Source organism: Procambarus clarkii, chromosome 57 (genome assembly GCF_040958095.1).
Source record: "Procambarus clarkii isolate CNS0578487 chromosome 57, FALCON_Pclarkii_2.0, whole genome shotgun sequence".
NCBI lineage: Eukaryota > Metazoa > Arthropoda > Malacostraca > Decapoda > Cambaridae > Procambarus > Procambarus clarkii.
The window spans coordinates 19,226,694-19,240,521 of record NC_091206.1 but is presented as its reverse complement, the minus strand read 5'-3'; positions in this window follow the sequence as shown (position 1 = coordinate 19,240,521).

The following is a 13,828-nucleotide window of genomic DNA, read 5'->3' as shown; positions in this document are numbered from 1 at the left end:
ATATATATATATATATATATATATATATGTCGTACCTAATAGCCAGAACGCACTTCTCAGCCTACTATGCAAGGCCAAATTTGCCTAATAAGCCAAGTTTTCATGAATTAATAGTTTTTCGACTACCTAACCTACCTAACCTAACCTAACCTAACTTTTTCGGCTACCTAACCTAACCTAACCTATAGAGATAGGTTAGGTTAGGTTAGGTAGGGTTGGTTAGGTTCGGTCATATATCTACGTTAATTTTAACTCCAATAAAAAAAAATTGACCTCATACATAATGAAATGGGTAGCATTATCATTTCTTAAGAAAAAAATTAGAGAAAATATATTAATTCAGGAAAACTTGGCTTATTAGGCAAATTTGGCCTTGCTTAGTAGGCCAAAAAGTACGTTCTGGCTACTAGGTACGACATATATATATATATATATATATATATATATATATATATATATATATATATATATATATTTATATATATATATATATATATATATATATATATATATATATATATATATATATATATATATATATATATATATATATATATATATATCGTACCTAGTAGCCAGAACGCACTTCTCAGCCTACTATGCAAGGCCCGATTTGCCTAATAAGCCAAGTTTTCATGAAATATTTGTTTTTCGGCAACCTAACCTACCTAACCTAACCTAACCTAACTTTTTAGGCTACCTAACCTAACCTAACCAATAAAGATAGGTTAGGTAGGGTTGGTTAGGTTCGGTCATATATCTACGTTAATTTTAACTCCAATAAAATTTTTTTTACCTCATACATAATGAAATGGGTAGCTTTATCATTTCAAAAGAAAAAAATTAGAGAAAATATATTAATTCAGGAAAACGTGGCTTATTAGGCAAATCAGGCCCTGCATAGTAGGCCGAAAAGTGCGTTCTGGCTACTAGGTACGACATATATATATATGACTGAAAAGTCACACCCCAGAAGTGACTTGAACCCATACTCCCAGGAGCAACGCAACTGGTAACTACATAACTGGAGTATGGGTTCGAGTCACTTCTGGGGTGTGAGTTTTCAGTCGCATATGGTCCTGGGGACCATTCAGGCTTGTTCGCATATATATATATATATATATATATATATATATATATATATATATATATATATATATATATATATATATATATATATATATATATATATATATATATATAACTGAAAACTCACACCCCAGAAGTGACTCGAACCCATACTGCCAGGAGCACTCTGCATCTGGCGTACAGAACACCTGAACCACTCGACCAACACGAGTTTTCAGTTGCATATATGCCTGGAGACCGTTCAGGCTTGTTCGCATATGTATATATATGTATATATATATATATTTTGAGCATATATAATATACTCAAAACAGACTGGAAACATATTAGCACACATATATACTAAGAATGCACTATTTGCCGTTGCTGAAAAAGTAAATAACATGAAATCCTGAGGCCCAGCGAATGACTCGAGTACTCAGGTTTACCGTTGTATAGAATTATGAGTATTCCACGTTGCTCAGGGAATATCAAATCACCCCATTTATGGCCTGGACTCGAGTTCTGGCGGACATTTACAATATATCAGGAGGAAGGGAAAATTCGACGCAGGCAAAGGATAGAGAAAACGTGACAAAAATATTCTTTAAGTCAGCGAAGCTTCTCTGTGAGTAGAGATGCACGACGAAAGCTTGGGAGAAAAGGGGTGTTCTCTCTCAAGCCCAACCATACATGAGGAAGAGGAAGTAATGCTATTTTTTCTGAGTAAACTGATGAGCAAGGAGAGAACACCTCTGTTCCATTCATTTGTTTCTAGATTTTTTCCTAAGCTTGGAGGATTGTGATGATAGGGGGTGGAAATGGTGCTGGAGTTGGTGGTGAAGTTGACGGTGCTGGAGTTGGTGGTGAAGTTGATGGTGCTGGAGTTGGTGGTGAAGCTGATGGTGCTGGAGTTGGTGGTGAAGCTGATGGTGCTGGAGTTGGTGGTGAAGCTGATGGTGCTGGAGTTGGTGGTGAAGCTGATGGTGCTGGAGTTGGTGGTGAAGTTGATGGTGCTGGAGTTGGTGGTGAAGTTGATGGTGCTGGAGTTGGTGGTGAAGTTGATGGTGCTGGAGTTGGTGGTGAAGTTGATGGTGCTGGAGTTGGTGGTGAAGTTGATGGTGCTGGAGTTGGTGGTGAAGCTGATGGTGGTGGTGGTGCTGGTAGTGAATATGATTATCACTGTGCGTCGAGAGAACGGGATAGACTGAATTAATTCAACCTAAATACCTTTACCTTATCGTGCTTGCGAAAGGGGAGGGGGCGTGGAAAGGGGAAAAGGGGGGGCTGGGAGAAGAGAAAGGGGGCTGAGTTCCAATCTTTAGTGATGTTTAGGTGGTTGAGCGACAGTAGTTTGGATAAACAAAGTACGTCAATGGCACTGTTGGCCTGACGCTAATGGAGTAAAGTCGGGGATGAGAAATATTAGACTGAATGGACGGTGGGGTAGAGGTAGGGATGCAGAGATGAGGAGGAGGGATAGTAGAGAGGAGGAGGAGGAGGAGGGGATAGGTGGGGTAGGGACGAAGAATATCATCTCACAACCTTGTAAGCAGATCAGTGGTGCGGACACATCCCTTCCGGGTTGCTGACCTGGTGAATGACTTGACCGGCTTTGTCCTGTCATGTCTGCCTCACAACTAACGCAGCAGCGACATCACACGATGGGCGGGAGAGAGAGAGCTTCTATGCGCTCCTCCCAGCTTCTCTCTCTTTATTTTATTCCAAGTTTTCGACCGTAAATTTGTGTTGCGCATGTTTCACTCTCTCCCCTGTTACTCTGTCTTCTGTCACTCTCTTCTCCGTCACTCCTTCCTCTGTCACTCTCTCTTCTGTCACTCTCTCCTCTGTCACTCTCTCCTCTGTCACTCTCTCTCCTCTGTCACTCTTCAGTCACTCTCTCTTCTGTCACTCTCTGCTGTTGCCTGCTTTCTTTAGCTGTGTCTTTTGTTTGTTTACCTTCTGTTCCCCTGTATTTTGAAAGTTATGCTCTCTTTCTCCCCTCTTCTCCCTCCCTCCCTCCAACACTCCCTCTCTCGCTCTCCTCCTTTCTCACTCCATCTCTCATATCCTACCAACACTCCATTTCTCTTTATCCTTCCTTCATCCCACCCTCCTTTTCCCTGATTACATTTGACTCGGCGAGCGATGAAGTTTGAGAACATTACCAGGGCGTAAAGCCTCTTGGTGAGAATTCTTTGTGATCCCCCAGCCCAAGGATTTATCCGCAGGCCGGCCCACCACTATTGCCTCCAGGCATTATGAGAGTCGACTGCTGGATCCCTTGCCTTGTGGTAGACGACTTATAATGGTCAGGGATGAGGCAAGGCCCCCGAAGTTATCCTCTTGTGCGGATATGAGTATTTTGAAAAAGTGGATATATATATATATACATATACATATATATATATATATATATATATATATATATATATATATATATATATATATATATATATATATATATATATATATATATATATATATATATATATATATCTCTACTTTTAGAAGAAGGGGGACCACATAACGCATTAGAGGGAATGCTTAGGTAATGAATGTTTACACTAATGTTTAAACTAATTATATATATATATATATATATAATTAGTGTCTACAATGATAAATAGTAGATACATTATTGTTCCTAAAAGATTTCCTCATTCTGCATCCTGAACGTGATGTGGGTTAAGGGTTGATGAATAGTTGATCAAAGGCTGTAACACGGTTGTTAAAAGTTGGTAAATGACTGTTTATAGGTTGTTAAATTATCTGTTCACTTGAGACTTAGTTTTCAACTGCGTTTGTGTGCAAGTATCAGGATGAACAGCGGAATTGCGTTACATTAGGACGTGCTGTACATAATGTTATTGCGGTATATTCACTCTTACTGTATCATTAGTTACACTGCCCAATAAATTCGACAACTGAGGCAAAATTGTTAACAGGTCAATCTACACTTCAAGTTACTGGTATTGTTCAACCCATCGAAAGTTAATAGTTTGAATACGTAGTTACTTTCCAATGAGTTACCTAAGAGTCACAATGAATCGGATTCCAGTATATATTTTGACCCCGAAAATGTTGCATTCAATCATTACCTGATGCTTGCTAATTCGTAAGGAAAGAGCCCGTACCTAATAATGTTAGATCATCGGCATAGTTATGCTATTTCACTCCTGAATATATCAGGATTAAGAAGTTTTCTGTAAGTTAAAGAGGCAATAAAGTTCAGTTATTGAGTCCCATTCTCATACTTCACTCTGGTATACTTTGGCATCGAGAGTCATGAATCGATCTTGCAATTTTCCCCTAAAGATCTTTCTTAATTATCAAGTGCAAACTTGCTTTCGTCTCCCATGTTCGAATACGTTTCTGGGTCACGAAAGACCACTAATACCAAACCCGAGTTAATTATTCCTAGTAAAGCTGTTATGCAGTTAGGAGCCACTCGAGGGCTCTGATATGAGCGCCTCGTGCCTGCGACAGGCTTTGGGATATAATAACATGCGCCGCTACCCCGGAACCCGTGGGCCATGGTCCGCTTCACATCGTGGTAAACATCTCCCTAAGGCCCCGGCAGCTAGAGATGCCGTAGTCATGGCAACATCATAACTCACGTCCAAGCAAGTATTTTCCCCTTGGAGATAAGAACATCCTTCTCCCTCTCTTTCTTTGACCTATAGGTACGTCTACATTTATGCAATTACTCTGGAGTATATAGTTTGTGACTGGAGCTTGGTATGTGTTATTGAAAACTTTGGCTGCATTGTGAGGATATCCTCGTGAACATGACCAGTGAAGAGTAATTGCTGGGTTCCGGGTACCTGATACCGGCAGGTTTGGAAGGTCTAATGACTGATACCGGCAGGTCTGGAATGTCTACTGACTGGACACTTAATAATATAGTGTGATATAAATCCCGTTTTTCTTCACAGATCACGATCCTCGCAGAATTTACATACAGTATAACTTTACACATACACATGCACATAACGAATTTACACAAAGCGTTTGCCCAAAACGCTGTGCATATTCGGGGCTTGAGAATGTACTAGCTCTGTCTATAAATCCAACATTATGTTTGTAACTCACGTTCTGTGTATAGACTTTTACCTGGATAAACATTTTTATTTATATTTTTTTATTTTGATAAGGTGCTCAGGATGGGGAGATTCGTTACTGGTATCCACCTGTCACAGGTAACCTGATACCGGCGACAACTACGTCGCAATGTCTGGTGGCCATTTAGGGGGTTGCATATGTGTATCGGTATCTAAAGAAATACATTTTCTCGGGCTCACCATAGCCCGTGCTACTTGGAACTTTTTGTTCCAGGCAGCGAATCTTAAACAACAAACAAGACATTTTTTTTATCCTTTCAGGTGTTTGAGAGTCTGATTTCTCTATGAGAGCTGAATGTTTAGACAAATATTGGGTGTTAGAATCTATGTTAGATGGAATACAATCCAGCAAAAACTATTTCTTGTCGTTGACCTTATTTAGACATAGCATTACAAATTGAGAATTACCAAATGCAATGAATATCTGTTACTTTTAGTTAACTAATATATAGAGGGAAGGGAGGGAGAAGGAGACTAGGACAGAGACGCAGAGACAGATACACGGAGACTCGGAGAGACAGGTACAACACACAAAAATACAGAAGATGTAAACAACGGGGCAGATACAATGTAACCAATGAATCACATTGAGACATTATGCTTCTCCATGCATTGGCAGGAAATAAAATCACGCTCTGCATTAATTACCACGGAAGCTGTGTAAAAATACTGTATTGATCAAATATTTCGTTAATTTTAGTTTCGAGGAAAGTAAAACAGTGGCGTGACAATAAAGATTTTGAAGTTTATTCAGGTAGTGTTATTTATAGATTTTAAATGAAGTCCCGAATTCACATATTGTGTCTGTGTGTCAGCAGGCGAGTGTCAGCACTCAGAGAGGCCGGGCTGGAGTGCGTGTATTCACCTAGATGTATTCACCTAGCTGTGCTTGCGGGGGTTGATCTCTGCTCTTTCAGCCCGCCTCTCAACTGCCAATCAATTGTTACTAACTACTAACTAATTTTTTTTCCCACACTCACACACACATACACCCAGGAAGCAGCTCCGTAACAGCTCTCTAACTCCCAGGTACCTATTTACTGCTAGATAACAGGGGCATCAGGGGAGAAAGAAACTGCCCATTTGTTTCTGCCAGGTCCAGGAATCGAACCCGGGCTACAGAATTACGAGTCCTGCGTGCTGTCCGCTCAGCTACCAGATCCTGAAATGTGTGTGTGTGTGTGTTCCTCGGCAGGCGGCCAACACATGCAACTGTGGTGAAGATATCCTGCCTTAGCGCACCCCAACCACCACAGTATGATTGTGGTGTCCACAGGACTTGAAGGAGATGTGCACTCAACGCCTGTCCGCACGCACACACACACACACACACACACACACACACACACACATCCTCCTTGCCGAACGGACAACGCTTGGGAGGCTAAGTTAGTGCAGAGGGCTCAGGCAAAAAAACAAAAGTTTCTTTCACCTTCGGCCACTATTCACCTATCAGTTAACAGGTACTTAGGAGTTACACAGCTGCTGAAGGGTGCATCTTGGGAGAGTGTGTGTGTACGAAATACAGATATGATATAGGCCCATACAAAATTAAGGGGTTTAGGAATCTGAAGGCACAAATCGCCAAACACATAATAATCAGAAGCCGGGCCCAGTAAATCCATATGCTTCAAGTCGACTTGAAGTTAAAAGCCTGGGCCCAGGAGCTGAAGACAGTGCCACACAAACAAATCAAATTGGTAAGGCTGGGCAAATACACGCACGCACGCGCGCACATAAACAAGATTCTCAGGGGAATTGATAAGATTGATAAAGACATTACAAGACATTACACAGGTGGTAACCGGGTACTTAAATGATCTAGACAGAGATTAGAACTCACACCCAACCCGACCGGCCTATGTCCGTCCCGTACCCCAGACCCTTCCTTTTTATTAACACATTTAGGTACATCTGCATTTGTGCAGCTACCTTGGACTATATGAAAGAGAGTACAGTGTGTGTGTCAAGAACTAGTTAACTAATGCCAAACCAAAAATATCACGATATTCATAGAAGTCCTCCCCCCCCCCCCCTGCAAATTTCGGTTAGGCTACCCCCAAACATCTGGTCTCCAACTTTGGACATATAGTTTCTTACAGATACAGATATAAGGGAGAGAGCAAACTTTTAAGTTTGTTCAGTAACCGTGCGTGGATATATTGTTACATCTGTGGAGTTGAGCTTGGCGGTGGTGGTGCTAATGTTTCTCTCTCTTGCCTTCAACACTTGTGGTAATGATGCGCTACTCGTGCGGCTAATGGGTCTGCGTCTATATTTGTGTTCCTGCTCATTCTCCTCGAAGTTCTGGTAATTCTGGTAAGAACAACCTGGTTCTTCTGATGATTCTATTCCTGACATTTGCTGTTATTTGTTCTGTAACTCAGATTTTAGTCCTTATGCTGCTGTGAAATATTTTGGGAGCAGGTTTTCTCAAATACACATAATTAAACAGAGGACAGCATTATTAGAATTGCTAATTTTGTTTTGGATATTTTTAATTCTACGTGAGTAACTTCTACCATCTAGACTCCAGAGGGGTGAATGTTTGAAGAGGGTAAAGGCGAGAGAGGAGACAGGTTCAGAGGGGAAAGAGGGGAGATGGAAAAGAACTGAAAGAGGGAGATTAGGTGAGAGGGTGGGGGGATATTGGGAGATCGGGGAAGAGAGGTGATTAGGGTGGGAGAGAGGGGAGAATGTTGGAGAGAGGGGAAATGTGAAGGAGGTGAAGTTGGGAGAGAGATCCGTATGCGGCTGGATACCCCCTCTAGTACACACACAAGCATTGATACCCCTCCAGTACACACTCAAGCATGGATTCCCTTCTAGTACACATATCAGCATGAGTACCCCTCTAGTACACACACTAGCATGGATACCACTTCAGTACACACACAAGCATGGGTACCCCTCCAGTACACACACAAGCATGGGGGCCACCAATGAAAACACCTTAAAGGGTTGTCATTTTTCTCTTCTCGTTGTAGAAAATAAGTTTTCGACTCCAGTATTCACTGAGACTTTATGTCTGTGCTGAGTGGTCTTCCCTTCAGCTTCTCCAGTGCTCCTGGTTCCTGTGCCTCATGATGCACCTATTCGATTTCTTTTTAGTACAGACTTCAGCTCTCGACCTCCCGCACCTTTCTTTAGTCACCGACAAAAGGAAACGTTTTCCTTTAATCACCCAAATTCTAAGCATCAATATAGTCAGAGATTTTCGTAATAAAATATATGCACTGGACAGAAAAAAAATAGATGTATCTATCCGTAAAATGAAGCTTAACTTATTAATGCCATATTTATTTACGACACGGGGTCAAATCTTTTCCATGTTTATTCCAACATTTTGAAAATCTTAGAATAATTCTTTGATGCGTTTATCTTCTAAATAATTTGAAGTCACCAATCCCTCCAGCAACCGACGCCAGCTACCTAACGTGAGAGTAGATACTAAGGTAAAAGTGTTCCAATGTTGCTATATATATATATATATCATATATATATATATATATATATATATATATATATATATATATATATATATACATATATATATATATATATATATATATATATATATATATACATATATATATATATATATATATATATATATATATATATATTAAGGCAGCGTATATATCGATTATCGCAGGTTCGAATCCTCGTCACGGCCCTTGTGAATCTGTATATATATATATATATATATATATATATATATATATATATATATATATATATATATATATATATATATATATATATATATATATATATATATATATATGTCGTACCTAGTAGCCAGAACTCACTTTTCAGCCTACAATGCAAGGCCCGATTTGCCTAATAAGCCAAGTTTTCATGAATTAATATATTTTCTCTAATTTTTTTCTTATGAAATGATAAAGTTACCCATTTCACTATGTAAGAGGTCAATTTTTTTTATTGGAGTTAAAATTAACGTAGATATATGACCGAACCTAACCAACCCTACCTAACCTAACCTAACCTATCTTTATAGGTTAGGTTAGGTTAGGTAGCTGAAAAAGTTAGGTTAGGTTAGGTTAGGTAGGTTAGGTAGTTGAAAAGCAATTAATTCATGAAAACTTGGCTTATTAGGCAAATCGGTCCTTGCATAGTAGGCTCAGAAGTGAGTTCTGGCTACTAGGTACGACATATATATATATATATATATATATATATATATATATATATATATATATATATATATATGTTGTACCTAGTAGCCAGAATGTTTTATTCGGCCTACTATGCAAGGCCCGATTTGCCTATTAAGCCAAGTTTTCCTGAATTTATATATATTTTTCATTTTTTTCTTATGAAATGACAAATCTGTCAATTTCATTATTTATAAGTTAATTTTTTGAAATTTGAGTTAAAACTAACGTAGATAGTTAAACTTAACTACCAAACCTAACCAACCCTTCCTAACCTATCTAAACCTAATCTAAACTAACACAACTAAGTCAATAATTTATGTTCCTAATATAATATAATCATAATAATTCAAATAAACTAATTGGAAACAATTTATTGAAAATAAAGAAAATCACTCGGCTTATTAGGCAAATCATTCCTTGCATAGTAGGCCAAGAAGTGCGTTCTGGCTACTAGGTACGACATATGTATATATATATATATATATATATATATATATATATATATATATATATATATATATATATATATATATATATATATATATATATATATATCTATATATATTATCGCAAATATGAGCTGTTTCTCTATGTACACATTGTCTTATGTACTCATCCTACGTGTAAAGGTTCTTATGTGTAAAGGTTTTTCGAGGAAAAATATAATATACTTTATAGGAAAAAACTAATTCTATTCACTTCTCCAAATTACATTTAAGGTTATAAAAGAAATATTGTGTGTCAAGGAACTTATCACCCCTAGACTCCTTGAATGGATTATCCAAGACCTGCACCCAGCGCCATGCAACATGCATTAGTCCCCCCCCACCCCCCTCGATAAAACTTACCCATCAGCTGCACAATGCGAGCGTCGGAGGCCTGTCAGAGCGTCCGGCCCGCTAGACGGGTGTCGAGCAAGATGACAGGTCCGTCTCCGGCCCGACTATGAACGTCTACAAGATGCTGCACAACTTGAAGAAAAATGGGAGACATTGAGGCAGACTCCTCTATTGTGATATTCGTCTCGGTGGTGGTTGATTTTGGTGGTAGGTGAAAGCTTTTGAGTTGGTAGTTGTGAGGTGGTAGTGGTGGGTGAACGCTTCAGGTGGTTGTGGTGTACGTGGTGGTAGGTGAAGGCTTAGTATGGTGGTTTTGGGTGAAACCTTTGTTTGGTGATGGTTATTGAGGGGGGTGATGACTTTGTGGTGTAATGGGTAGTTTGGGAAAGCTTTCGGTTGATATAAATGATGGGAGTTGGTTTCCGTCAATGTGCTAAAGATTCGTGTGATTTACATAAGGGTAAATGTGTGCAAAATGTTGTAATATGTCCACTCTTTTATTGCAATATCTGCTTTGATATTGCTTGATGTTGATGGTGGTCTGATGGGAGTATAGTGGACTAAGATCCATATGCATACTTGGATGTTGAGAACAGTAACGCTATGGTGCATATAGTGAGTAGCGAGATGGTGTTAAAGATCGCAGAAGTCATTAGGTTTCTAACGAAGAGCAAAATTAGTGCTTGGAAAGATGCCAGTATTGCCCACGACAGTACTGGAGGAGCTCAGGCGAATATTCTTTTGTTTTAAAAACTCCTGCTACTGCTGCTGCTGAGCGCTCCTCCTGCTTCTTGCTTCCGTTGCATGCTTGTTTCTACTGACTGTTGCATATTTATGTTAATGCTCATCAAATGTCTCTGCTGCAGCTGCTACTTTCGGCCTCAATCACGTCCTGTTACTTTCCTCGTGCATCTCTCGTGTCTTAATATTAATGATGCTTCGGTTGACTATTTGTACATCCGGAAGTTGCTGCTTCCGATAGGCGAGACACAGGAGCTGAAGCTCATCCTACATGTATATATAAGTGAGTGAAATGCTCGCTGGAGAACATACAAATACACACACAAACACCAACACATATACAAACACATACACAAACTGTTTTCTCTCATCAAGTGAAGATGAATTGATTTAACATTTTATAGATGGTAAAGACAAATGTAAGATTTACATCCCGATACCTCAAATCGTAAATTTTTACACCTGAGAGGCTAGAATTATTATGAAAATGATCAAAATGATCCAATCAACTGCATTTGGAAAAGTAATTTCTGTATATAAGGAGAAAAGGCTGTAATCAACTGGCTAAAGTACTTTTACTACGTATTCTTTATCTCTTTGCCCATGCCAAGACATTTCATAATGGAAATTTCTAAATGGGATAAGAAATTTCCGGCCTTCCTATTTCTGTCATTACCGGTCAGTTGTATAGCCTTGTGGTATATCTGTCTAGCCTTGCGACTAATCAGTGTATGTTTATCGATTCTTCTGTCTATTTGTATATCTCTTTATCTCTGTATATGTGAGCGCCCATGACATACGAGGCGCTCGTTCGTCTTGGAATAAGTCTGCGTATTTGTCTTCCATGAAATCTGTCGTCACTGACTGCTCATGTTCTTCTGACTGTCAAGTCTATGTCCTTGTCTTGCTGGTTTCCAATTCTTCACCTTCCTCTAAGTCTCTTCCATTCTTAGTCTTTTCCATCAGTCTATTTCTCTCTCATTACACTTCTTCCATTTTCCCCTCTTATGCCCTCCCCATTTGCCCTTATCTTCTCTTTCTTGTCTCTCTCTCTCTCGCTTCGCCTTTCCCTCTTGCTCATGGCCTCTTTTTCTTTACCCAATTTCCATCCATTTAACCAATCCTCTTCTCTCTCCCCTCTCCCTCTCTATTCCTTCTTCCCCGTTCCATCCCAAATCCTTATCCTAATCCCTTCCAAGTGCTATACAGTCATAATGGCTTGGCACTCTCTCCTGGTAGTACTCCCTTCCCCTTCCCTGTCTCTCTAATTCTCCTCAAACAATATTCCTCCAGGCTCCTCCTCACACACACACACACATCTTGTGTACCTCGCTGGGGCCTCCAGGAAATCGCCTGCTGGTGGTTAGTAATACTTTACCGATATTTATGATCCATGGCTGAGACACGAGAGGCCACCCTCCTAGAACGGCGTTTTTATTAAGACAGGGTGGTAGTTAATCCTAATTAAAACGGCTGACGTTATGTTTGGGCTTATCTCTGGCACTTTATGAGATGTTTGTGTACCACCTTTCTCTTTTTAAGCTTGTGAGAGTTGAGCTTTATTTTAGCATATTGCGGGGGAAGTTAAAGCTCTGTTATCGTTTCAAGAGATTGTTAATCATTTTTAATCTACAGTGGAAGGGAATTTAGGATATTTGTGTGGTAGTGTGAGGCATTGTTTTAGAGTGGTCTCGGATGAGTCACGCTTCGTACCCTGGGGATAAAGTAACGTTTCCATGGTGATTCACGCTTCACATCCCGTCGATAGAAATGACGTTTCCATGGTGATTAAATAATTTATTCGAATTACAAGCGCCAGAAGTTTTAATTTTCTTTAAATAATATGCAAAAAAAAACTCCCTCTCGCGCGCGTGATCCAATATGAAAAACATCAAGTTGGATCTATAAAATTACATCCAGAAAAAAACAGCGAATCAAATGAACACATTTTATTTATGTCAAATAACAAATAATTGTAGGCTGTCAATCAACTATTAAATATTTTTTGCTTTTCACACACACACACCCAGGAAGCAGCTCCGTGACAGCTGTCTAGCTTCTAGGTACCTAGTTACTGCTAGGTAACAGGGGCATTCAGGGTGAAAGAAACTTTGCCCATTTGTTTCTGCCTGGTCCGGGAATCGAACCCGGGCCACAGAATTACTAGTCTCGCGCGCTGTCCACTTTCCACCAAAGTGTGCACCAAAGTGTGCGTGTGTGTGTGCATGTGCGTGTGTGTGTGTGCGTGTGTGTGTGCTTGTAATATTAAACAAAAGACATTAATTATGCTCTGTCATATTCTTATCTAGGCCGTGCCTAATTATATAAAGTCTTAAACTGTATACCAGTAATTAAAATATATTTTGGAGTTTTAAATCTCATCAAAAGATTCTTTGGATAAATCTATTTTCTTTTACACAGTCTGCAGTCTGAGATTTAATAAACCTCTGAAAAAGATTGCACAAGCACCGGAATTTCTTGGAGTTCTGATAATAGATTCAACAATTCGAGGCAGAGAAGATAGATCACTTTATGATTGAAGAAAGTGGACAGAGAGAGAGCGAGAGAGAGAGAGAGAGAGAGAGAGAGAGAGAGAGAGAGAGAGAGAGAGAGAGAGAGAGAGAGAGAGAGAGAGAGAGAGAGAGAGAGAGAGAGAGAGAGAGAGAGAGAGAGAGAGAGAGAGAGAAATAGAGAGAGAGAGAGAGAGAGAGAGAGAGAGAGAGAGAGAGAGAGAGAGAGAGAGAGAGAGAGAGAGAGAGAGAGAGAGAGAGAGAGAGAGAGAGAGAGAGAGAGAGAGAACATATTTTGTGAAAAATACTTATTCTTTTAATTTTGACGCGAGTTTAACCTGGAATATGAATTTCCAAAAATTCCT